This window comes from Pristiophorus japonicus, chromosome 5 (assembly GCF_044704955.1).
Source record: "Pristiophorus japonicus isolate sPriJap1 chromosome 5, sPriJap1.hap1, whole genome shotgun sequence".
NCBI lineage: Eukaryota > Metazoa > Chordata > Chondrichthyes > Pristiophoridae > Pristiophorus > Pristiophorus japonicus.
In genome coordinates this window covers 107,471,877-107,497,532 of record NC_091981.1, presented here as the reverse complement: position 1 = coordinate 107,497,532, position 25,656 = coordinate 107,471,877, and the positions used below count along the sequence as shown (strand labels likewise).

General features: G+C 47.5%; 1 protein-coding gene across 4 annotated transcripts in view; it reads right to left on the bottom strand.

Moving 5' to 3' along the window:
- The window catches only part of chn2 (chimerin 2), a 485,758-nt gene that overhangs the window by 159,593 nt on the left and 300,509 nt on the right, over positions 1-25,656 (bottom strand). The gene's annotated exons all lie outside the window — the stretch shown is intronic.

The window sequence follows — 25,656 nt, the reverse complement described above, 5'->3', positions numbered from 1 at the left end:
AGTATTTTGACAAACTGTAAAGAAAGTGTAAAAATGCAAAATCAACACAGAAATTCAAAATAAATTTGCTGATAGTCATTAATTTAAACTGCTGCTTTAGGCAGTACTCTTCACAGTATAAGAACAATTGGAAGGTATTTCAATTAAGTTCATTATCAGATACTGTAGTGGGGTTAGAATATTTGTTTTTCATTTTTTTCTTGGGATGTTGGTGTTGCTGGCAAGGTCAGCATTTATTTCCCATCCTGCAACTGCCTTGAGAAGGAAGTGGTGGGCCGCCTTCTTGAACCGCTGCGACCTGTTACATGAAGGTGCTCCCATAATACGGTTCGATAGGGAGATCCAAGATTTTGACCCAACAACAATGAAAGAACAGGGACACATGTCCAGGTCAAGATGGTGTGTGACTTGAAGGTGATGTTATTTCCATGCACCTCCTATTGGTCTTCTTTTATGGGGTGGAGGTTGTTGCTGTGAGAGGTAGAAGCCTTGGCAATGAACTACTGTGCATCCTGCAAACACTGAAATCACGGTATGCCTATGGTGGACAGGGGTGAATGTTTAAGGTGGTGGATGAGGTGCCGATCAAACAGACTGCTTTGTGCTGCATTGTATCAAGCGTCTTGAGTGCTGTTGCAACTGCAACCATCTAGACAAGGGCAGAGTATGTTGACACACTCCTGACTTATGCCTTGTAGGTGGTAGAGAGGCTTTGGAGGGTTAGGAACAGAACCATTCACTGTATAATACCCAGCCTCTGACCTGCTCTATTAGCCATGACACTTATGTGAGGAACCAAGGGTCTAGTGAGAGTGAGAAACTTAAAGAAATTAGCATTAGTAAAGAAATAGTACTGGAGAAATTAATGGGACTAAAAGCCGACACATCCCCTAGATGGCCTACGTCCTAGAATTGAGATGGCTACAGAGATAATGGATGCATTTGTTTTAATCTTCCAGAATTCCCTAGATTCTAGAATGGTCCCTGCAGATTGGAAGGTAGCAAATGTAACCTCGTTATTCAAGAAAGGAGGGAGAGAGAAAATAGGGAACTATAGGCCAGTTAGTCGGACATCAGTAGCAGGGAAAATACTAAAATCTATTATTAAGGATGTGCTAACAGGGCACTTAGAAAATCATAGTTTGACTGGGCAGAGTCAACACGATTTATGAAAGGGAAACCGTGTGTGACAAAACTGTTTTATTTTGAGTTTGTAAAGAGCAGGGTAGATAAAGGGGAAGCAGTGGATGTAGTGTATTTGGATTTTCAGAAAACATTTGATAAACTGCCACACAAGAGTTCATTGCAGAAAATTAGGGTTCATGAGACGGGGGCAATATATTAGCATGGATTGAGGATTGGCTAATGGACAGAAAACAGAGAAACAGGTCATTTTCAAGTTGCCATGCTGTAACTAGTGGGGCACCACAAGAATCGGAGCTTGGGCCTCAGCTATTTACAGTCTATATCAATGACTTAGATGAGGGGACCGAGTATAATGTATCCAAGTTTGCTGGTGATACAAAGCTAGGTGGGAAAGTAAGTTGTGAGGAGGATGCAAAGAGGCTTCAAGTGGATACAGACAGGTTAAGTGAGTAGGCAAGAACATGGCAAATGGAATGTAATGTGGAAAAATTTGAAGTTATCCATTTTGGTAGGAAAAATAGAAAAGCAGAATAATTTTTTTAATGGCGAGAGATTGGTAATTGTCAGTATTCAGGGGGACCTGGGTGTTGTACAAAGATCACTGAATGTTACCATGCAGGTACAGCAAGCAATTGAGAAAGGAAATGGAACGTTAGCCTTTATTACAAAAGGACTGGAGTACAAGGGTAAAGACATCTTACTGCAATTATACAGGAATTTGATGAGACCACACCTAGAGAATTGTGTAGTTTTGGTCTTCTTACCTAAAGAAGTGTATACTTGTCTTAGAGGGAGTGCAACTTCCTAGGATGCTGCTTCCGAGGATGAGGGAATTGTCCTATGAGGAGACTAGGCCTATAGTCCCTAGAGTTTAGAAGAATGAGAGGTGATCTCATTGAAATACATAAAATTGCTTGACAGGGTAGATCCTGGGAGGATGTTTCCCCTGGCTGGGAAGTCTAGAACTAGGGGTCACAATCTCAGAATAAAGGGTCAGCCATTTAGGACTGAGATGAGGAGACATTTCTTCATTAAAAGGGTTGTGAATCTTTGGAATTCTCTACCTGAGGGGGCTGTGGATGTTCAATCGTTGAGTATAACCGGTTCTGCCCCAGAGAGAAAGTGGAGCGCCTGACATTGCACTCCACTTCCTTTTGGGGGTAGTAACCCCAATTTCGCGGCCGGGGAATCCCTTTTTGTAATTCTTAACATCCTTTTAGTCTCTCAATCTTTTATGCCTCCCATCCTATCACAGACCTTCCCTTTTGTTCTTTCCTCCCCTGCCCCTACACTTGCTTAAAACCTGTTAAATCTCTAACTTTTTCCAGTTCTGACAAAGGGTCATCAACCTGAAACGTTAACTCTGTTTCTCTCTCCACAGATGCTGCTGGGTATTTCCAGCATTTTCTATGATTATGAACCATATTTGTTTGTCTGTCATTAATGAGGTTTAGGGAACATTTTATGCCCAGCATCCTCATCTACCACTCCTAAATCAATTTTGCACAGTGAGGTGGGCGAATGTGCAGCGAATGAGAGCCCGGGGCCAACCCACACTGCGATGTGCGTGCACTACGTCCGTGCAGCTGAGCAGATCTCCAGTCGTCTGGTTCAGCCCTTGCAACTAGATAAAGGCCTAGCTCTGTCGAGCCCATGTGGTGGCTGATGTGCAACAGTCACCACACATTAAAAAATCCACGCACAGGCATCTTCCACCCCCTCAATTGGAGTTCAGGACTGGAACATCGGGTCCTTCATTGAAACATCTATGAACTCTTGTGGAAGCAAGTCATCCTCGTTCGAGGGACCGCCTACGATGATGATGACGATGATATTCAAGACGGTAATCTATGGAATGGTGGAGCAAGCACGAAGGGCCAAATGGCATACTCCTGCTCCTAATTCTTATGTTGTTGTGCGACTGGTCAAGCTGAGTTGAGTTAAACCCCAGGATGTTGATGGTAAGGGGCTTGGCGTTGGTAATGACATTGAATCTCAAGGAGAGGTCATTAGGCTCTCTTTTGCTGGTGATGGTTATTGCCTGGCACGAATGTTACTTGTCATTTATCAGTCCAAGCCTGGATGTTGTCCAGATGTTGCTGCATGCAGGCATAGACTGCATCATTATCTGAGAAATAGTGTGGAGTTGAACACTGTGCAATCATCAGGAAACAGCACCTCCTTCTGACCTTATGGAGGGAAGGTCATTCATAAAACAGATGAAGATGGTTGAGCCGAGGATGCTGCCCTTAGCAACACCGACAGTGATGTACTGTGGCTGCAATGATTCGTCTCCAAAAACCACAACCATCATTTTTTTGTGCCAGGTATGACTCCACCCACTGGAGAGTTTTTCTGCTGATCTCTACTGTCTTCAGTTTTACTAGGTTTCCTTGGTGCCACCCTTGGTGGAATGCTACCTTGATATCAAGAACAGTTGCTTTAACTTCACCACTGGAATCCAGCACATTTACATGTTTGGTCCAAGGCTGTAACGAGGTTTGGAGCCGAGTGGTCCTGCCGGAATCAACCTGTGCATTGATGAGAAAGTACTGCTTAATATAATAATCATCATCATCATAGGCAGTCCCTTGAAATCGAGGAAGACTTGCTTCCACTCTAAAAGTGAGTTCTCAGGTGACTGTACAGTCCAATACGGGAATTACAGTCTCTGTAACAGGTGGGGCAGACAGTGGTTGAAGGAAAGGGTGGATGGGGAGTCTAGTTTGCCGTATGCTCTTTCCACTGTCTGCACTTGGTTTCTGCATGCTCTTGGCGGCGAGACTCGAGGTGCTCAGCGCCCTCCTGGATGCTCTTCCTCCACTTAGGGCGATCTTGGGCCAGGGATTCCCACGTGCAGGTGGGGATGTTGCACTTAATTAATGAGGCTTTGAGGGTGTCCTTGAAACGTTTCCTCTGCCCACCTGGGACTTACTTGCCGCGTAGAAGTTCCGAGTAGAGCGCTTGCTTTGGGAGTCTCATGTCGGGCATGCGGACGATACTGCCCGCCCAATGGAGCTGATCGAGCGTGGTCAGTGCTTCGATGCTGGGGATGTTGGCCTGATTGAGATCACTGACATTGGTGCATCTATCCACCCAGTGGATTTGTAGGGTCTTGCGGAGGCAACACTGGTGGTATTTCTCCAGTGCTTTGAGGTGTCTACTGTATATGGTCCACATCTGAGCCATATAGGAGGGCGGATATTACTACTGCCCTGTAGACCATAAGCTTGGTGCCAGATTGGAGGTCCTGGTCTTCAAACACTCTCTTCCTCAGGTGACCGAAGGCTGCGCTGGCACACAGAAGGTGGTATTGGATCTCGTCGCCGATGTCTGCCCTTGCTGATAGGTATGGAAAATGGTCCACGTTGTCCAAAACCGCGCCATGGATTTTGATGACCAGGGGCAGTGCTGTGTGGTGGGGTCAGGTTGGTGGAGGACCTTTGTCTTATAGATGTTTAGTGTAAGGCCAATGCTTTCAAATGCCTCTGTGAAGAAGTTGATGATGGCTTGAAGTTCAGCCTCTGAATGTGCGCAGATGCAAGCGTCGTCCGCATACTGTAGTTCGATGACAGAGAATGGGACGACCTTGGATCTAGCCTGGAGGCAACAAAGGTTGAACAGGTTCACATTGGTTCTCTAGTTTAGTTCCACTCCTGCGGGGAGCTTGTTGAGAGTGAGGTGGAGCATTGCAGCAAGGAAGATCAAGAAGAGCGTTGGCGCGATGACGCAGCCCTGATTGACCCTGGTCCGGATGTGGATTGGGTCTCTGGTGGATCCGTTGGTCAGGATCACGGCTTGCATGTCACCGTGGAGCAGGCGGAGGATGGTGACACACTTTTGGGGGCAGATAAAATGGAGGAGGAAGCCCCATAGTCCCTCACAGTTGTCAGTGTCAAAGCCTTTGTGAGGTCAAAGAGGGTCATGTACAAGGGTTGGTGCTGTTCCCTGCATTTCTCTTGTAGTTCTCGCACAGTGAAGATCATGTCTGTTGCACCCCTTAGTGGGCAGAATCCGCATTGTGACTCTGGGAGGAGCTCCTCAGTCACAGGGAGAAGACAGTTGGAGGAGGATTCTAGCGATGACTTTCCCAGTGGCCGACAGCAGGTAGATTCCTCTGTAGTTGCCGCAGTCGGACTTGTCCCCTTTTTTTTTAAAGATGGACACGATTACGGCATCTCTGAGATCACCCGGCATGCTCTCCTCCTTCCAGATAAGAGAGATGAGGTCATGCATTCGTACCAATAGTGTCTTTCCACTATATTTTAGTGCCTCAGCGGGGATTCCATCTGCTCCTGATACCTTGTTCTTGAGCTGACGGATGGCCTTTTCTACCTCGTGCAGGGCTGTTTAATAATACTTTCGCCAACTCCTTCCATCACTCTGCTCATGATTGCAGGTATTCAGAAATACAGCCAGGAGGATATTGACAGTGCTCATAGCCTTTGCTAGTGCACTCAGCCATTTCTTGATGTCATGTTCTTGCTGAACACTAGCATCTTAGATGGTGGGGATCTCAGGTGGTGATCGAGAAGGATCATTCATTTGGCATTTCTAGAAGATGATGATTGCAAGCGCCTCAGCCTTATCTTTTGCACTCACGTGCTGGGCTCTGCCATTGTTGAGAATGCAGATAATCATTGAGCCTTCTCCTCCTGTTAGTTGCTTATTTCTCCACCACCCTTCACAACTGAATCTGGTCGGGCTGTAGAGCTTGGACCTGATCCATTGGCTCAGTCTATACCATGCTGCTTTCACTCTTTAGTATTCATGTAGCCCTGTGTTGTAGCTTCACCAGGTTGACACTTCATTTTCAGGTTTGCCTGGTGCTGCTCCTGGCACTCTTTTCTGCACCCCTCATTGAACCAGTGTTGGTCATTGGGCTATATGGTGATGGAAGAGTGAGGAATATGCTGGACCATGAGGTTACAGATTGTGGTGGAATACAATTCTGCTGCTGCTGATGGCCCACAGTGACTCATGAATGCCCAGTTTTGAGCTGCCAAATCTGTTCTTAATGTATCCCATTTAGCACAGTGGTAGTGCGACACAACGTAATGAACGTTGTCCTGTGTCTTTTTTAAAAATTCATTCACGGGATGAGAGTTTCGCAGGCAAGACCAGCATTTATTGCCCTTTCCTAGTTGCCCTAGTGAGCCATCTTCTTGAACTTCTGAGTCCATGTGGTGAAGGTATTCCCACAATGCTGTTAGGGAGGGAGTTCCAGGATATTGACCCAGCTACTATGATGGAACAACGATATATTGCCAAGTCAGGATGGTGTGTGACTTGGAGGGAAACTTGCAAGTGGTGGTGTTCCCATGCGCCTGCAGCCCTTATCCTTATAGGTGTTAGAGGTCGCGGGTTTGGGAAGTGCTATCAAAGAAGCCTTGGCAAGTTGCTGCAGTGCATCTTGTAGATGGTACACACTGCAGCCACGGTGCGCCGATTGGAGGAGGGAGTGAATATTGAAGTTGGTGGATGATGTGACAACCAAACGGGCTGCTTTGTCTTGGATGGTGTTGAGCTTCTTAAGTGTTGTTGGAGCTGCACTCATTCAGGCAAGTGGAGAGTATTCCATCACACTTCTGACTTGTGCCTTGTAGATGATGGAAAGGCTTTGGAGAGTTAGGAGATCAGTCAATTTCCGCAGAATACCCAGCTTCTGACCTGCTCTTGTAGGTGGCTGGTCCAGTTAAGTTTCTGATCAATGGTGATACGCAGAATGTTGATGGCAGGGGATTTGGCGAGAAAAATGCCATTGAATGTCAAAGGTAGGTGGTTAGACTCTCTCTTGTTGGAGATGGTCATTGCCTGGCACTTATGTGGCACGAATGTTATTTGCCACTTATCAGCCCAAGCCTGATTGTCGTCCAGGTCTTGCTGCATTCAGGCAGGGACAGCTTCATTATGTGAGGAGCTGCGAGTGGAATTGAACACTGCTATAATCAGCGAACATCCCCACTTCTGACCTTTTATGGAGGGAATCTCATTGATGAAGCAGCTAAAGATGATTGGGCATAGGACACTGCCCTGAGCAAGTCCTGCAGCGATGTCCTGGGGCTGAAATGATAGATCTCCAACAGCCAAACCATCTCTCTTTGTGCTAGGTATGACTCTAGCCAATGGAAAGTTTTCTTTTGATTTCTATTGACTTCAATTTTACTCGAGCTCCTTGGTGCCACACTCGGTCAAATGTTGTCTTGATATCAAGGGCAGTCATTCTCACCTCGCCTTGCCTCTGGAATTCAGCTCTTTTTTTCCATGTTTGAACTAAGGCTGTAATGAGGTCTGGAGCTGAGTAGTCCTGGAAGAACACAAGCTGAGCGTCGGTGAGTAGGTGCTCCTTGATAGCATTTTGCTGAAGATTGAGTGTAGACTGATAGGGCGGTAATTGGCGGGATTGGATTTGTCCTACCGTCTGCACGTAGGCAGGACCGGAACCAATGCCCAAGGGGAAGCGTTTGCTAGTGCTGTTGGGGAGGAGTTAAACTAATATGGCAGGTGGATGGGAACCAATGCAGGGAGACAGAGGGAAACAAAATGGAGACAGAAGCAAAAGACAGAAAGGAGATGAGTAAAAGTGGAGGGCAGAGAAACCCAAGGCAAAAAACAAAAAGGGCCACTGTACAGCAAAATTCAAAAGGGTCAAAGTGTAATAAAAAGGCAAGCCTGAAAGCTCGGTGCCTCAATGTGAGGAGTATTCGGAACCCAGGAGGGGGCTCTGAGCTAGTTAGAGTGGGTGAGAGCTCAGATGAACAGGACCCCAAGAAAGAATGTAAAAGGCAGGAGGCAACAGAGCAGAGTAGCACTGGGGTAAGTGTAAACCACAAGGTGATAGGAAGGGACTATATGTATGAATATAAAGGGGCTGCAGGAGGGGTCAAAACTAAAAATCATGGTTTAAAAACTAGTATTAAAACACTCTACCTAAATGCACGCAGCATTCGAAATAAAGTAAATGAGTTGACGGCACAAATCATTACAAATGGATATGATTTGGTGGCCATTACAGAAACGTGGTTGCAGGGTGGCCAAGACTGGGAATTAAACATTCAGGGGTATCTGACAATTCGGAAGGATAGACAAGAAGGAAAAGGAGGTGGGGTAGCTCTGTTAATAAAGGATGATGTCAGGGCAGTTGTGAGAGATGATATAGGCTCTAATGAACAAAATGTTGAATCATTGTGGGTGGAGATTAGAGATAGTAAGGGGAAAAAGTCACTGGTGGGCTTAGTTTATAGGCCCCCAAATAATAACTTCACGGTGGGGCGGACAATAATCAAGGGAATAATGGAGGCATGTGAAAAAGGAATGGCAGTAATCATGGGGGATTTTAACCTACATATCGATTGGTCAAATCAAATCGCACGGGGTAGCCTGGAGGAGGAATTCATAGAATGCACACGGGATTGTTTCTTAGAACAGTATGTTACAGAACCTACAAGGGAGCAAGCTATCTCAGATCTGGTCCTGTGTAATGAGTCAGAATAATAAACGATCTTCTAGTAAAAGATCCTCTCGGAATGAGTGATCACAGTATGGTTGAATTTGCAATACAGATTGAGGGTGAGGAAGTAGTGTCTCAAACGAGCGTACTATGCTTAAACAAAGGGCACTACAGTGGGATGAGGGCAGAGTTGGCTAAAGTAGACTGGAAACACAGACTAAACGGTGGCACAATTGAGGAACAGTGGAGGACTTTTAAGCTCTATCATAGTGCTCAGCAAAAATATATTCCAGTGAAAAAGAAGGGCGGTAAGAGAAGGGATAAACAGCCGTGGATAACCAAGGAAATAAAAGAGAGTATCAAATTAAAAACCAATGTGTATAAGGTGGCCAAGGTTAGTGGGAAACTAGAAGATTGGGAAAATTTTAAACGACAGCAAAGAATGACTAAGAAAGCAATAAAGAAAGGAAAGATAGATTACGAAAGTAAACTTGCGCAAAACATAAAAACAAATAGTAAAAGCTTTTACCGATATATAAAACGGAAGAGAGTGACTAAAGTAAATGTTGATCCCTTAGAAGATGAGAAGGGGGATTTAATAATGGGAAATGTGGAAATGGCTGAGACCTTAAACAATTATTTTGCTTCGGTCTTCACAGTGGAAGACACAAAAACCATGCCACAAATTGCTGGTCACGGGAATGTGGGAAGGAAGGACCTTGAGACAATCATTATCACAAGGGGGGTAGTGCTGGACAGGCTAATGGGACTCAAGGTAGACAAGTCCCCTGGTCCTGATGAAATGCACCCCAGGATATTAAAAGAGATGGCGGAAGTTATAGCAGATGCATTCGTTATAATCAACCAAAATTCTCTGGACTCTGGGGAAGTACCAGTGGATTGGAAAGCAGCTAATGTAACACCTCTGTTTAAAAAAGGGGGCAGACAAAAGGCAGGTAACGATAGGCTGGTTAGTTTAGCATCTGTAGTGGGGAAAATGCTTGAAGCTATCATTAAGGAAGAAATAGCAGGACATCTGGATAGGAATAGTGCAATCAAGCAGAGGCAACATGGATTCATGAAGGGGAAATCATGCTTAACTGATTTACTGGAATTCTTTGAGGATATAATGAGCATGGTGGATAGAGGTGTACCGATGGATGTGGTGCATTTAGATTTCCAAAAGGCATTCGATAAGGTGCCACACAAAAGGTTACTGCAGAAGATAAAGGTACGCGGAGTCAGAGGAAATGTATTAGCATGGATCAAGAATTGGCTGGCTAACAGAGAGCAGAGAATCGGGATAAATGGGTCCTTTTCGGGTTGGAAATCGGTGGTTAGTGGTGTGCCACAGGGATCGGTGCTGGGACCACAACTGTTTACAATATACATAGATGACCTGGAAGAGGGGACAGAGTGTAGTGCAACAAAATTTGCAGATGACACAAAGATTAGTGGGAAAGCAGGTTGTAAAGAGGACACAGAGAGGCTGCAAAGAGATTTAGATAGGTTAAGCGAATGGGCTAAGGTTTGGCAGATGGAATACAATGTCGGAAAATGTGAGGTCATCCACCTTGGGAAAAAAAACAGTAAAGGGGAATATTATTTGAATGGGGAGAAATTACAACATGCTGCAGTGCAGAGGGACCTGGGGGTCCTTGTGCATGAATCCCAAAAAGTTAGTTTGCAGGTGCAGCAGGTAATAAGGAAGGAGAATGGAATGTTGGCCTTCATTGCGAGGGGGATGGAGTACAAAAGCAGGGAGGTCCTGCTGCAACTGTATAGGGTATTGGTGAGGCCGCCTTTGGTCACCTTACTTAAGGAAGGATATACTGGCTTTGGAGGGGGTACAGAGACGATTCACTAAGCTGATTCCGGAGATGAGGGGGTTACCTTATGATGATAGATTGAGTAGACTGGGTCTTTACTCGTTGGACTTCAGAAGGATGAGGGGTGATCTTATAGAAACATTTAAAATAATGAAAGGGATAGACAAGATAGAGGCAGAGAGGTTGTTTCCACTGGTCGGGGAGACTAAAACTAGGGGGCACAGCCTCAAAATACGGGGGAGCCAATTTAAAACCGAATTGAGAAGGAATTTCTTCTCCCAGAGGGTTGTGAATCTGGGGAATTCTCTGCCCAAGGAAGCAGTTGAGGCTAGCTCATTGAATGTGTTCAAATCACAGATAGATAGATTTTTAACCAATCAGGGAATTAAGGGTTATGGGGAGCGGGCGGGTAAGTGGAGCTGAGTCCACAGCCAGATTAGCCATGATCTTGTTGAATGGCGGAGGAGGCTCAAAGGGCTAGATGGCCTACTCCTGTTCCTAATTCTTATGTTCTTATGGATATCGGGGCAACTTTACGGGTAGATGCCACTTTTGCATCTGTACTGGCACAGCTTGGCTAGAGGTGCAGCTAGTTCTGGAGCACAAGTCTTCAGAAATACAGCCGGGATGTTGTCAGGCCCCATAGCCTTTGCTGTATCCAATGTATTCAGCCGTTTTTTGTTATCACATGAAGTGAATCGAATTAGCTGAAGACTGGCTTCTGTGATGGTGGGGACCTCGAGAGGAGGCCAAAATAGATCATCCACTCAGCACTTCTGGCTGAAGATGGACTGTGTTTGATCATTCCTACCAATGCTTTCATGGACAGACGGATCTACAACAGATAGATTGGTGAAGATGAGGTCAAATAGATTGTTCCCTCATGTAGTTTCTCTTACTACCTGCCACAAGTCCAATCAGCCACATATGTCCTTCTGGATTCAGTCAGCTCAATTAGTGGTGGTATTATCAAATCATTCTTGGTGGTGATGAATATTTAAGTTCCCCACCCAGAGTACAATGTATGCCCTCAGCACTTCCTCCAAGTAATTCATCAGCTGAGAACATGCAGAAAGTGGTAATCAACAAGAGGCTTCCTTGTCCATGTTTGACCAGAAGCCATGAGACTTCATGGGGTCTGCAGTAAATGTTAAAGACTCCCAAGGTCACTCCGACAACCATCCTCCCACCCCCCCCCCCACCCGCCCCACCCCACCCCCACCCCCAGCTGTATACCACCGTGTCCTCACCTCTGGTGGATCTGTCCTGCCAGTGGGACAGAGCATGCCCCTGGATGCTGATAGATGAGTCTAGGACATCAGTATGATTCTGTGAATATGACAACTCTCCTAACTTTGGCTTGCTGGGCCACTTCAGAGGGCATTTAAGATTCAACCACACTGGAGTCACATAAGCCAGACTGCCGATCAGTTTCCTTCCGCAAAGGACATTAGTGAATCTCTTACTTACACCAGCTTTTAAAAATTATTTCCAGAAATTTTTTTAAAACTAAGTTCAAATTCTCAAACTGCTATGGTGGGATTTGAAGCCACATTCATTAGATTAGATTACTAATCCTGGTTTCTGAATTACTCATCCAGTAACATAACCACTAGACTACAGTACCCTATGGTAGATGAGGCAAGAGGCAGCAGGTGCCAAATAAAGATGATGGATAAATAAATGGGTCAAAAAGCCTTGCAGCTAGAGGGAAATAGGAAACCTAGAGTAATGCTTCTAAAAAGGCCAGCTGAAACAGGAAATCTGAAGTCGAAATGAGAATTATGAAAAATTGACTAAGCCGACACGAGCTCGTGTTTACAGACACCAAGCAGTCACTGAGCATACCGACAGCACAGAAGCAGCACATACTGTGCACATTAAATCTATAGGGCTGGAAATTCGGTTTTTGGTCATAGCGTTTTTTTTTCACACATTACCTTGACCAATCCTTTTCTAACTTCAGCCATTACCACTTCAATTCGGCCCATCATTCCTTTTGTCTCTATAATCTCTCCTGCCTTCCCTTTTGTTCTTTCTTCCCCTCCCCCTTTCGGTGCTCGTTAAGAATGTGTTCTTTCCAAACACTAGCCAGTCCTGACAAAGGGTTGTCGACCCAAAACGTTAACTCTGCTTTTCCCTCCACAGAGGCTGCCTGACCCGCTGAGATTTCCAGCGTTTTCTGTTTTTATTTCCAATTCCAGCATCCGCAGTATTTTGCTTTTATATTAGTGTTTAATTCACTGCCACTTCTCTTCTAGGAATGCCAACCTTGAAGAAGTTCTGCTCTTCCCTCAGACGGGATTTCTGATAGTCTCTTTTATCTTGTTCTTCATCTTTGCTTCCTGTTTCTCTTGCGTTTGATCAAGTATCTGCCAAGACCCGCTTTCACAGCCACATCTCTTTCCTCAGTAACTGTCTCGGCCTCAGACTTAATGCACATGGATTCCAACTGAAATTCCACCCTTCATGTTTTGGATCCACCCAAGATTACAGATATCTTCGAGATATTCAACATTCCTCGAACCAACATTGCTCTCGCCGCATCCTGGGATCCACACTCAATGCTACGCGTCGCCACATGCACACTCTCGACCTCTCTTCAGCAGCACCGACTCACTATCACTAAGTTGTTCCATTTCATCCTTCGCCTCATCCAGCGCTTTAAATAAAAACTTTTTTCCTTTCTTTCAGGTGTCAAGGATCGTAAACTTCAACAACTCTTGGACACCAACGCCCCTCCGGAACCTTCTTCCCATCACTTCCCTCTGATCCCCATTCCTTCTTCCAATGTCACCCTCTGCCGTGTTTTCATTATCCCCTCTGACTTTCCTCTCTCTGACCCTGATTGATCTGTCCTCAGCAAAGGCCTGAGCTTCATCCACTTATGCTCCCACCTCAATGAATTTCGAGCTCGGCACGGTGCTGAGCTCTTTTTCTGCCACCTTCGCCTCCGTGCCCACTTCTTTGGCCAGGAGTCTTCCCCGTGCACAGCTGACCCTTATCCTGTTTTCAAAATTCTCGCTGGTCCCCTCCCTCTGGCCTCTTACCCTCTCTAGACCACTTTCATTGCAAACTGTCGACGGGACATCGGCCGTCTCAATTTCTCTGCTCCCCTCACTCACCCCAACCTACCTCCCTCTGAACTTGCAGCTCTCCGCTCGCTCGGATCCAACCCCAACCTCATCATTAAACCTGCTGACAAAGGTGGCACTGTTGTTGTTTGACGAACCGACCTCTACCTTTCAGAGGCTGATCGCCAAATCTCTGACACTTCCTCCTACCTCCCCCGGACCGTGACCCCACTACTGAATCTCAACCCATTATTTCCCAGACCGTCACTGACCTCATCTCCTCTGGAGATCTCCCCTCTACAGCCATCAACCTCATAATTCCCCAACCATGCAGAGCTCGCTTCTACGTCCTTTCCAAGATCCACAAACAGGACTGCCCCGGTAGACCCATCGTTTCAGCCGGTTCTTGCCCCACAGAATTGATTTCTTCCTATCTCGAATCTATTTTTTCTCCCCTCTTCCACTCTCTTCCCACCTACATCCGCGACTCCTTAGACACCCTCCGTCACTTTAACAGTTTCCAGTTTCCCGGCCCCAACTGTCTCCTCATCACCATGGACCTCCAATCCCTCGACACTTCCATCCCCCACCAGGATGGCCTAAGGCGCTCCGCTTCTTCCTTGAGCAGAGGCCCAACCAGTTCCCATCCACCCTTCTCCGCCTGGCTGAACTTATTCTCACATTGAACAACTTCTCCTTTAACTCCACTCACTTTCTCCAAATTAAAGGGTGTTGCTATGGGAACCCGCATGGATCCTAGCTATGCCTGCCTTTTCGTGGGATATGTGGAACAGTCTTTGTTCCAGTCTACTCGGGTCCCTTCCTTCAGCTCTTTTTACAGTACATTGATGATTGTATCGGTACCATCTCCTGCTCTCGTCCTGAACTAGAAAATTTCATTCACTTTGTGAAGGGTTAATAGCGTTATTGCGAAATTGCTGTGTTTGAGAAATGTACTGAATGACAGGATGAGATAAGCAATTGCGAAAAGGTCACAAGACGCTAAGCAACATGGAAACCAACTAGGTTGACCACACACCAGACGCTGGCCGAAGGTAAGGAAGTGTGCCGAACGACAAACTATAATCGGGACTTTTGTATGTCAGATGATCGGGTCATGTATTAATGTGACCTCTGCGGTTTACGACTTTAAATATGCTGTTTGTGTAACACCAAATTGAGTTTTGTGCCTGGTTGAGGGACCTCCACACAACTCCCCTGGTACCTTGTATTAATAAACTGTGTGTGTTCTCTACTCTCTAATTTTGGTCTCGAAGTAGATTTATTTCTACCTCGGGGTTTTACCCCAACACTTTGCATCCAATTTCCACCCTTCCCGTACCTTCACATAGTCCATCTCTGACTCTTCCCTTCCCTTCCTTGACATCTCTGACTCCATCTCTGGGGCTAGGCTTTCGACCAGTATCCACTAACTTCCACAGCTACCTGGACTACACTTCCTTCCATCCCGCATCCTGTTAGGACTCCATTCCATTCTCCCAGTTTATCTGACTCTGTCGCATCTGCTCTGACGACGCCACCTTTCACACTAGTGCCTCTGACATTTCTTCCTTTTTCCTCAACCAAGGATTCCCCTCTGCTGTGGTTAACATGGCCCTCGACCGTGTCCATTCCATTTCCCGCACCTCTGTTCTCACCCCTTCCCCTCCCTCTCAGAACCATGACAGGGTTCCCCTTGTTCTCACCTTTCACCCCACCAGCCTCCACGTTCAATGGATCATCCTCCGCCATTTCCACCAGCTCCAGCGTGATCCCACCACCAATCACATCTTCCCCTACCCTCCCCTCTCAGCATTCCAAAGGGACCGTTCCCTCCGTGACACCCTGGTCCATTCCGCAATCACCCCCAGCAGCCCCTCCCCTTCCCACGGCACCTTTCCGTGCAAGCGCAGGAGATGCAACACCAGCCCTTTTACCTCCTCCCTTCCCACTATCCAGGGCCCCAAATACTCCTTCTGGGTGAAACAGCGATTTACTTATACTTCTTTCAATTTAGTATATTGTATTCACTGCTCACGATGTGGTTTCCTCTATAGTGGGAAGACCAAGTGTAGATTGGGTGACCACTTTGCGGAGCACCTCCGTTCAGTCCGGAAGTGTGACCCTGAGCATCTGGTCACCTGTCACTTTAATTCTCCACTTCACTCCCACTCTGACCTCTCCGACCTTGGCCTCCTACACTGCTCCAACAAAGCTCAAAGCAAGCTCGAGGAACAGCACCTCATCTTTCGTTTAGGCACTTTACAGCCTTCTGGACTCAACATCGAGTTCAACAATTTAAGAGCGTAACCGCTGCTCATCTTTGGCTCCCTTTCCCCCCCCCCACCCCCTCCGAGTCCATATTTTTTTTCTCTTCGTCTCCAACGGCAGCTGGTCATTATTCCACCCTTCACACCCTATCTTGATTAATCCTTTACTAACTCCGGCCATTACCGTTTCAATTCGGCGCATCATCCCTTTTGTCTCTCTAATCTCTCCTGCTTTCCATCCGATCATAAACCTTCCCCTTTGTTCTTTATTCCCCTCCCTCTTTCAGTGCTTCTTTTGAATCTGTTCTTTCCAAACACTAGCCAGTTCTGACGAAGAGTCGTCGACCCGAAACGTTAACTCTGCTTTTCCCTCCACAGATGCTGCCTGACCCACTGAGATTTCCAGCATTTTCTGTTTTTATATACGTTTTAATATGGTGGCCTAGGCACAGAGCCTGTATTGTTACCTTTCTTCAATTTTAAAATGATGTTGCCAACAGAGGGCACAATGTTGTAAAATAGTAAATCTTCTCCAGTGGGAAAAAAGTATGGTAACATGGTACATGCTGTGGCATATTATGCAGAATATATAGATCGCCACACATATACTCACTAGTCAATCTTCTGTGCTATTTTACAGTTTGTCAAGATCTGTATAGAGTTGAAACTTTTCGCCTCAATGTTCCCAAATTATGTAATGACAATATATGTGAAAACAATAGATAATAGAAGCTGCTACTACAGTAGGTAAGGGAACTGTTGATGCATTAGCCAGGATCTTCCAAACCTCTGTCGATTCAGGAACTGTCCCCGTGGATTAGAAAATTGCCAATGCCACTCCACTATTTAAGATGGGTAAGTGAAATAAGCTCGGAAATTATAGGCCTATTAGGCAAACGTCAGTTGCGGGAAAGTTACTAGAATCTGTTATTAGGGGCAGAGTGACTGAATATTTGGACACATATGAGCAGATAAGAGAGCCAGCATGGATTGGTATATCTAACAAATCTGGTTGAATTTTTTGAGGAGATAACTAACGTGGTAGATAAGAGAGTGTATATGGATGTTATTTATATAGACTTCCAGAAGGTATTTAACAAGGTTCCATATAAGAGACTGTTAACAAAAATGAGCGCCTAGAATTGGAGGCAACATATTGGCTTGGATAGGGAATTGGTTAGAGATAGGAGACAGAGATTAGAGATAATGAGTATGTACTCAAATTGGCACAATGTGACGAGAGCGGTCTCCCAGGGGTCTGTACTGGGGCCACAGTTTCTTCACAATATTTATAAATGATTGGATGAAGAACTGAGAGCCGCATATCTAAGTTTGCTTGTCACACTAAGTTAGACAGCACAGTAAATAGTGTAGATAGGAGCAGAAAGTATCAAAGGGACACTGAAAGATTAATTGAATGGGCAAAACTGTGGCAGATGGAGTTTAACGTAGGAAACTGTGAGGTCATCCACATTGGACCCAAGAAAGTATTTTCAAAATGCTAGGAACTGTGGAGGAGTGGAGCAAAGATATTTTGGGGTCCAAGTACAGAAATCACAAAGCTAGTAAGACAGGTACAAAAATAATTAAAAAGGCTAATGAAATGTTGGTCTTTATCCCAAGAGGGCTGTAATACAAAGGGGTGGAAGATATGTTACAACTGTACAGAGTTCTGGTTAGACCCCATCTGGAGTACTATATTGAGTTCTGGGCACTGTACCTCAGGATGATGTATTGATCTTGGAATGGGTGCAGTGCAGATTCATCTGTATGATACCGGGGCTAAAAGGGTTAAATTACGAGGACAGGTTGCATAGGTTAGACTTGTATTCCCTTGAATACAGAAGATTAGGGGGTGATCTAATTGAGGTGTTTAAGATGATTAAAAGGAGAGAAACTATTGCCTCAGAGTCCAGAACAAGGGGGCATAACCTTAAATTTAGAGTTCAGGGCTGATGTCAGAAAGTACATTGTCATACAAAGAGTAATCGAAACCTGGAATTCTCTGCTTCAAAAACTGTTGAGGTTGAGTCAATTGAAAATTTCTAAACTGAGATTAAAGGGTAGATGGAGGTAAGTTACAGATCAGTCATGATCTAATTAAAATCTATCTGTGAATTTGCCCGCTCCCTCGTTGTCCGTATCCATCGCCGTCGAGTAGCAGAGCCGGGGGGGGGGGGGGCGGAGTTTCGGCCGCTGAGCAAGTGCGGCTGGCAGGGGGCAGGGCTTGGCCCAGCATCGTGTAGTGCCGGCAGGGGCACGCATGACCGTTTGAGCGTGTGTGCATGCACAATGGGCGGTTCAGTTTGCGCGCATGCGCAGTGTAACAGGAAGCTTGTCAATCGGCCAATTAAAGGGAACACGTCCTCAGAATAATTGGTTATGGAGCATATATAAAGGTGAGGTCTGAATATTGATTTTTGTGTGGCTGAGTGAGTGGAAATGAGTGCTGGATAGGTGTAAGAGAGGTGTAAGTGTGATCTTTGAACATTACCTGTGTTTGAGTCCAATAGATGAATGGCACAAGAGCGTGCAAGACGAACCAAGAATTTCCTCCATGAGGAAGGGGAGAAATTAGTGACTGTAATTGAGGAGAAATGGCTGGAGCTTTATATCAGCAAGAGTGGTCCGTCAAAGGTCTCCCCCAAGGAAATGAGAAAAAGATGCAACCTCGTTGCAGAAGAATTCTCCGCTGGGGTCAACACCGCAAGATCTGGAAGCCAGTGCAAGAAGAAATGGCAGGACGTTGGTCAAATAGTGAGTGTAAGTAATATCTTCATCTTTAAATTGAATTGCAGTGGAAAATGCGAGCATCTGTATGTGCCCCACCCATCCGAAGCGCACCATGTCTGACAATTAATATTTTCATCTTTGCAGAAGAAATTGGCCCACAACAAGAGGGAGAGAACTAGAACAGGAGGAGGTCCGCCAAATCTGCACCAACGGACACCACTGGAACAGAGGGTTGCTGCCTTGCTGACTCGCACCGGCAGAAAAAGAATCAGCTCTGCACAAGCTGGACCCACATGCGAGGGTGAGGGTGAGTCATTAAAATGCATAGTGGCCCTTCAAATCAACCTGCTGACTGGCCTGCTACGCGTCAGACTACTCATGCCATCCATTCTACCCCCTCCTGTGCTGCTAACCATTTGACTGTTGTGTTGTCTTTTGCAGAAGACGACGACACTCCTCAAGATCCTGAGGATCCAGATGCGTGCGTTCCAGACCAAGGCGGGTGGGGAGGAGGAGGGGTCCACGGAAATGTGTGCTCAGGAGAATGCTGAGCGCGATATTGATCAGGACATATCACAGGGCATCACACTGCCAGAACCCTCCATGAGCTCCTCGGCAACCTTCCATGGGTTCACACCTTCCGAGGTCGCGGGTCCGAGTGGCGGTCAGGAAATGCATCTTGGGACACCCAGTCCCCTCACCGTCCCAGCCTGCACCTCGCACTGGAGGGGTGCCACTAGGCAGACCCACGGTGAGGGGAAGGAGAAGCCGACCAGTCTCTCCTGAGAGGTAGCCCTCAGCATAAGTTAATCAGGTTGTTTCATTGGGTGAGGAGACCAATGCCCTCACAAGATCACTCGTGGCAGTCGTCATTGGGGTGCATGATGAGGCCGCGACACTATCGGCTGAAATCTCTGCACTAAGACGGGAAGTCAGGGTGGACATTTCAGAGGGTGTGCAGACGATGGCAGATGCCATGAGGGAGCTGGCTTCTGCAATAAGGGCACAAAGGCTGGAGACTCAAATGCCACTCCTACTTCATTCCACGCACCAGCCACCGGTCAGACCCAAGCCGGGCCCCCAAGCCCCCCGCACAACCCCTATAAGGAGGTGCACTTTCCACGAGATGTGGGTGAGGGATGGGGGCAGACTTTCTTTTCTGTTGTGGCTGTTGTTGTTACTGTTGTTGGCATCGTTGAAGTGCACTGTAAAATTTACAATAAAAGATATTTTGCATCAAAACTGAATCATCCTCCATTAGGACCACGCAACATTTAGAGTCAACTGTAAAAAGTAAAAATCCCTCACCCCTACAGTCATGCATGCCTGCCGCCCCTAGCCCTGGCAGGAGGGCTAGCCGATGCGTTCTGCAGTCGGCAAGTTAGGACTGCTCTATTTTCTGTAGCTGATTTATCTTTCATTTATTTGTGATGATGTTGTGCAGTTGTTGTGCTGAAGATGTTGTACTGATGTTGTGAAGGTCTTTAGAGCTTTGGAATCCTCTAACCCACCTTCCCCCTCCGGCTCCATCTCTGGCTACCTGCGCTGTTTTTTAAATGTAGGTAAGATTTTTTTTGTGCCTACAAAAGTGGCCACATACACTGGCCTAAGTTAGTTTGGAGTAACTTTTAGCTGGCCAAATTTGCTTCAATGGCCAGAAGAGGTGTAAGTGGCTTGTCACGCCCCCTTTTGGGGAGAACAAACTAAACGAGAAAAACACCAAACTAACTGACTTGCATTGGAGCAAGCTAAATGGGGAAATTTGCGATTTTTAAGTTACTCCAAAAAAAAACAGGGCAACTCTTGGGGAAATTTGGGCCCAATGTTCCTACAATACATTGAGATTTAAAACAAACAGAATAAAATAAAATTACGTGGAAAATATAAATTGGAAGAAAATGTGTATTTTTTTTGACACCATACAATCACAACAGGAAATCGAGCCCACAAAAACCAACACAAACCACATGTATCACAACTCACTAACAACTAAAGGATATAGCATTGAGATAAACCTTGTAGCACTGCTAAGTAGGCACCATGAATCAATAAATACTGAGCAGTGGGCACAAAGATATCAATAATTAATGGAGCAGCAGTCATACCAATAAATTAATGAAACAACCAGCATCAGTGTAATAATAACTTCACAGAGCAGTGGGCACACCGACAACTGAAGTGAGCAACAAGCACAAGAAAACCAATAAATTACTGGAGCAGCAAGCACCAGTGAATTAATCCATTTATACAGCAGCATGCGCCAGTAAATTAATCCATTTATACAGCAGTAAGCACAACAACAAATCAGTAAGATCAGAAGTTTTAGTTACTGAGAACAAAGATAGCAGACAATTTTTTTGAGAAAGCATTTTCAGTGATTTGATTAGTTCATCAACAAACCTTGACTGTGTAGGAAAACCGAATGGGAATTGTGCAGACAAGAATTTTCAATGGAAAGTTTGACACAAAAATGTGAGTAAAAATATGAAAACAGGAGGCAAGGTGTGTAGACAGGAAGTGTGTGTAAATGGCTAGATGGAGAGATAGAAAGACGGCTCCTCCAAGAAGTTCGATCTGCATTTTAAATTCATACATTTTATCCTTGTTTTTTATTTCCATTCTAAATCCCTATGTCTACTTTTCTAATCAAAGCTGCCTATATAAATTTTTCACATTGTAATTACTCCCCCTCCCACCAGTGGCGGTGCTGCATACATCCATATACACATGCATGCGTACAGCTATACATTATTAAAAATGCCAACTGATTGCAATATTCCAGGGGTACGTGCCTACAGGTGGTGCAGCGAGGGTCATATTATATGACCTATTATGACTGCAATAGCCCTTCTATAAGTAACCTCAACTCCCCCATTATTCAACACACAAGCTTTGCTGAGCATACCTGCTAGACTTTAAAAGGTGCCTTGATGTCAGTGCACCATGAGTTTACAGATGTAAAAAGGACATGAGTCTTGATCTCCTCCTTCCATTCTACATTATTTGTATTTTCATCATCATCATCGGCAGTCCCTCAAATTCGAGGAAGACTTGCTTACATTCCAAATACGAGTTCTCAGATGACTTTACAGTCCAATACGGGAATTACAGTCTCTGTCACAGGCTGGGCTGACAATCGTTGAAGAAAAGGGTGGGTGGGACTGGCTTGCCACACGCTCCTTCCGCTGCCTGTGCTTGGTTTCTGCATGCTCTCAGCGACGAGACTCGAGATGCTCGGCGCCCTCCCGGATGCTCTTCCTCCACTTAAGGCAGTCTTGGCCCAAGGATGCCCAGGGATTCCCAGGTGCCGGTGGGGATGTTGCACTTTATCAAGGAGGCTTTGAGGGAAATGTTTCCTCTTCCCACCTGGGGCTCGCCTGCTGTGTAGGAGTTCCGAGTATAGCGCTTGCTTTGGGAGTCTTATGTCAGGCATGCGGATGATGTGGCTCACCCAACGGAGCGGGTCGAGTGTGGTCAGTGCTTCAATGCTGGAGATGTTGGCCTGATCGAGAACACTGACGTTGATGCGTCTATCCTCCCAATGGATTTGCAGGATCTTGCGGAGGCAGCGTTGGTGGTATTTCTCCAGCGCTCTGAGGTTTGCATTTTAGCGATTTACATTTGCATTTTAAGCACTAATTGCCAACATTAACCAGCCCCAAAGATCATTAACTGAACACCAATAGACAGCCAAAGATGAAAGTGCTTCGCAAATAGTGTGATGCGCATTGTCTGAACAGTATCACAGGTTTGTATGCAGTTCTCCTGCCAAAACAACCTTACCTACACCACTAATTGGCATTGTTGGCTCTCCCCACTGAGGAGCATTCCCCGTCCTGCCTTCAGCCCACACCGACCATCAATATTGAACTCTAAACACCCTCACCCCTTCTTCTCTTGGCCCCGAGGAAGGCAAGACCAGTTCACCACAACCCTTCCCATCTTGCGGAGATGATTTTGCAAGCCCAGTGGAGGTAAGGGGAACTGATCGAGTTTGCCAGCCTCCTTCACCTACTCCACCTCTGAGGTAATTGCACTGGTTTAGCTCCTCTGTCCTTATCCTCCTCTTGTAATCTTCCCTTTCCTTGGGTCCAGTTACTCCCCCTGCCTTCTAAGCTCTACTTGGTCTAAATCATACATTTGGTATTGATTCCCAGTTTGTACTGCCACAGATGATCAATTAATATGTAAATATACTTGTACAAGACCTTGGCTAGACCACATTTAGAACAGTGCATCCAGTTTTGGTCCTCTCATAGGGCCCAAGTTTCCACACGCGCCGAGAATGGCGCAGTCCCGACCTGGACGCCCGTTTTTCGCGCCACACAATGCGCCTAAAAAAATTCTCCGTATTCTCCACCTACTTGCAGGTCCTCTGGCCCTCGGCGCAGCGCAGCACGAGCTGTGGGGGGGCGGAGCCAGGTCCCTGCGCTGAAAACAGTGCCGGGACCTCTGCACATGCGCGCTACAGTGGGCACGCAAGTGCAGTAGCTCCAGGCGCCGAACTGTGTGGGAGGGGCCCGAAGCACGCAGCCCCTAGCCCTGGCCCAATGGCCTCACTGGGGCTGCGTGAATAAGGCTCCTCCCACGGCCAGCTCCTGCTTCCCCCCCCCCCGACCAGACCCGACACCCGCTCCCCGCCCCCCCCTGCCTCCGGACCAGACCCGACACCCGCTCCCCGCCCCCCTGCCTCCGGACCAGACCCGACACCCGCTCCCCGCCCCCCTGCCTCCGGACCAGACCTGACACCCGCTCCCCCCCCGCCCCCCCCGACTGGACCCGACCCGACACCCGCTCCACGCCCCCCTGCCTCTGGACCAGACCCGACACCCGCTCCCCGCCCCCCTGCCTCCGGACCAGACCCGACACCCGCTCCCCGCCCCCCTGCCTCCGGACCAGACCCGACACCCGCTCCCCGCCCCCCTGCCTCCGGACCAGACCCGACACCCGCTCCCCGCCCCCCCTGCCTCCGGACCAGACCCGACACCCGCTCCCCCCCCCCCCCGCCTCCGGACCAGACCCGACACCCGCTCCCCCCCCGCCCTGCCTCCGGACCAGACCCGACACCCGCTCCCCGCCCCCCCCTGCCTCCGGACCAGACCCGACACCCGCTCCCCCCCCGCCCCCCCCGACTGGACCCGACCCGCGCTCCTGTTCCCGCTCCCCGCCCCCCCGACTGAACCCGACCCGACTCCCTCCCTCTCTCTTCCCCTCTCTTCCCCTCCCCTCCCTCCCTCTTCCCCCCCTCTCTCTTCCCCTCCCCTCCCTCTCTCTCTCTCTCCTCCCCACTCTCTCTCCCCTCCCCCTCTCTCTCTCCCCTCCCCCCCTCTCTCTCCCCTCCCCCCTGCCCTCTCCCCTCCACCCTCTCTCTCCCCTCCACCCTCTCTCTCCCCTCCACCCTCTCTCTCCCCTCCACCCTCTCTCTCCCCTCCCCCCTCCCCTCTCTCCCCCCCTGCCCTCTCTCTCCACTCCCCCCCGCCCTTTCTCTCCCCTTTCCCCCCACTCCTCTCTCCCCTTTCCCCCCACTCCCTCTCTCCCCTCCCCCCACTCCCCCTCTCCACTCCTCCTCTCTCTCCTCCCCCTCCCTCTCTCCCCCTCCGCCCCCCTCCTCCCTCTCCCCCCCTACCCTCTCTCCCTCCCCCCCCCTACCCTCTCTCCCTCCCCCTCCCTCTCGCCCCTCACCCCCCCCCCTCTCGCCCCCTCAACCCCCCCTCCCTCTCCCCACCCCCCCTCCCCCCTCTTCACCCCCCCTCCCCCCTCTCCACCCCCACCTCCCCCCTCTCCACCCCCACCTCCCCCCTCTCCACCCCCACCTCCCCCCTCTCCACCCCCCCCTCCCTCTCTCTCTCCACCCCCCCCTCCCTCTCTCTCTCCACCCCCCCTCTCTCTCTCTCTCTCTCTCTCTCTTCCCCCCCCCTCTCTCCTCCTCCTCCCCCCCCATCTGTCTCCTCCTCCCCCCCACCTCTCTCCTCCTCCCCCCCTGCCTCCCCCCCGCTCCCGCCGACCCGAACCGAACCAAACCTCCCCGACCCGACCCAACGCCACCTACTTGTAAATCTGGTGCTGGGGACGGGCCCTGCCCGAAGTCTCGGGCCGGCCCGTTCAGCCTTCGGTCCCGAAAGGCCTGCCTGAAGCACTTTCACACAGGTAGGAAGATGGTTTATTTAATCTTTTCTTTGCTTATAAATGTTTATTCAGGTTGGATTTATTTGTATAATATTTGTATAAGTATAACTAAGGATTTATTATAGAATTTAATGACTTCCCTCCCCCCCCGCACCTCGTTCTGGACGCCTAATTTGTAACCTGCGCCTGATTTTTTAATGTGTAGAACTGGTTTTTTCAGTTCTACAAAAATCTTCACTTGCTCCATTCTACTTTAGTTTGGAGTACGTTTTCACTGTGGAAACTTTCAAATCAGGCGTCAGTGGCCAGACACGCCCCCTTTTGAAGAAAAAATTCTGTTCCAAAGTAGAACTGTTCTACCTGACTAGAACTGCAGAAAAAAAAATGTGGAGAATTGCGATTTCTAAGATAGTCCGTTCTCTACCAGTTGCTCCTAAAAATCAGGCGCAAATCATGTGGAAACTTGGGCCCATAGGGTGGGTGATTTGAAAGCTTTGGAAAATGTCTGGGAAGGCCACAAGAATGATTTCAGCTTTAAAAACCTAAGTTACTCATATAGGCTCAAATAATTTGGTATATTTAAACTAGAAATGTGTAAACGCCAGGGTGATTTGGTAGCAGTATATAAAATAGTTCAAATGTTCCTACTGATAGATTGGGGAATACAAGGGTTGTGCATATAAGCTATGCAAGGGTAGAGCAAGGTTAGATGTTAGGCAGTTCTGCTGTTCCCAAAGGACAGTAGACATATGGAACACGATGATGCACCATAATTAAGGATGTGGATATTCATAGAGCTGCCTCCCCCCATTAGTTGCCAAGTTGTCCATCAACATTCTTGACTGGACTTGTTAGGGCTACAGAGCCTTGCTCTGATCTACTGGTTTTGGGACAGCTTAGTTTGGTTTATAGACAGATGCATTTGTTGTTTAGCATATAGCCCTACAACAACAACCTGTATAATATACACAACGCCTTTAATGTAGTGAAACGTCCCAAGACACTTCACAGGAATATTATGCGATAAA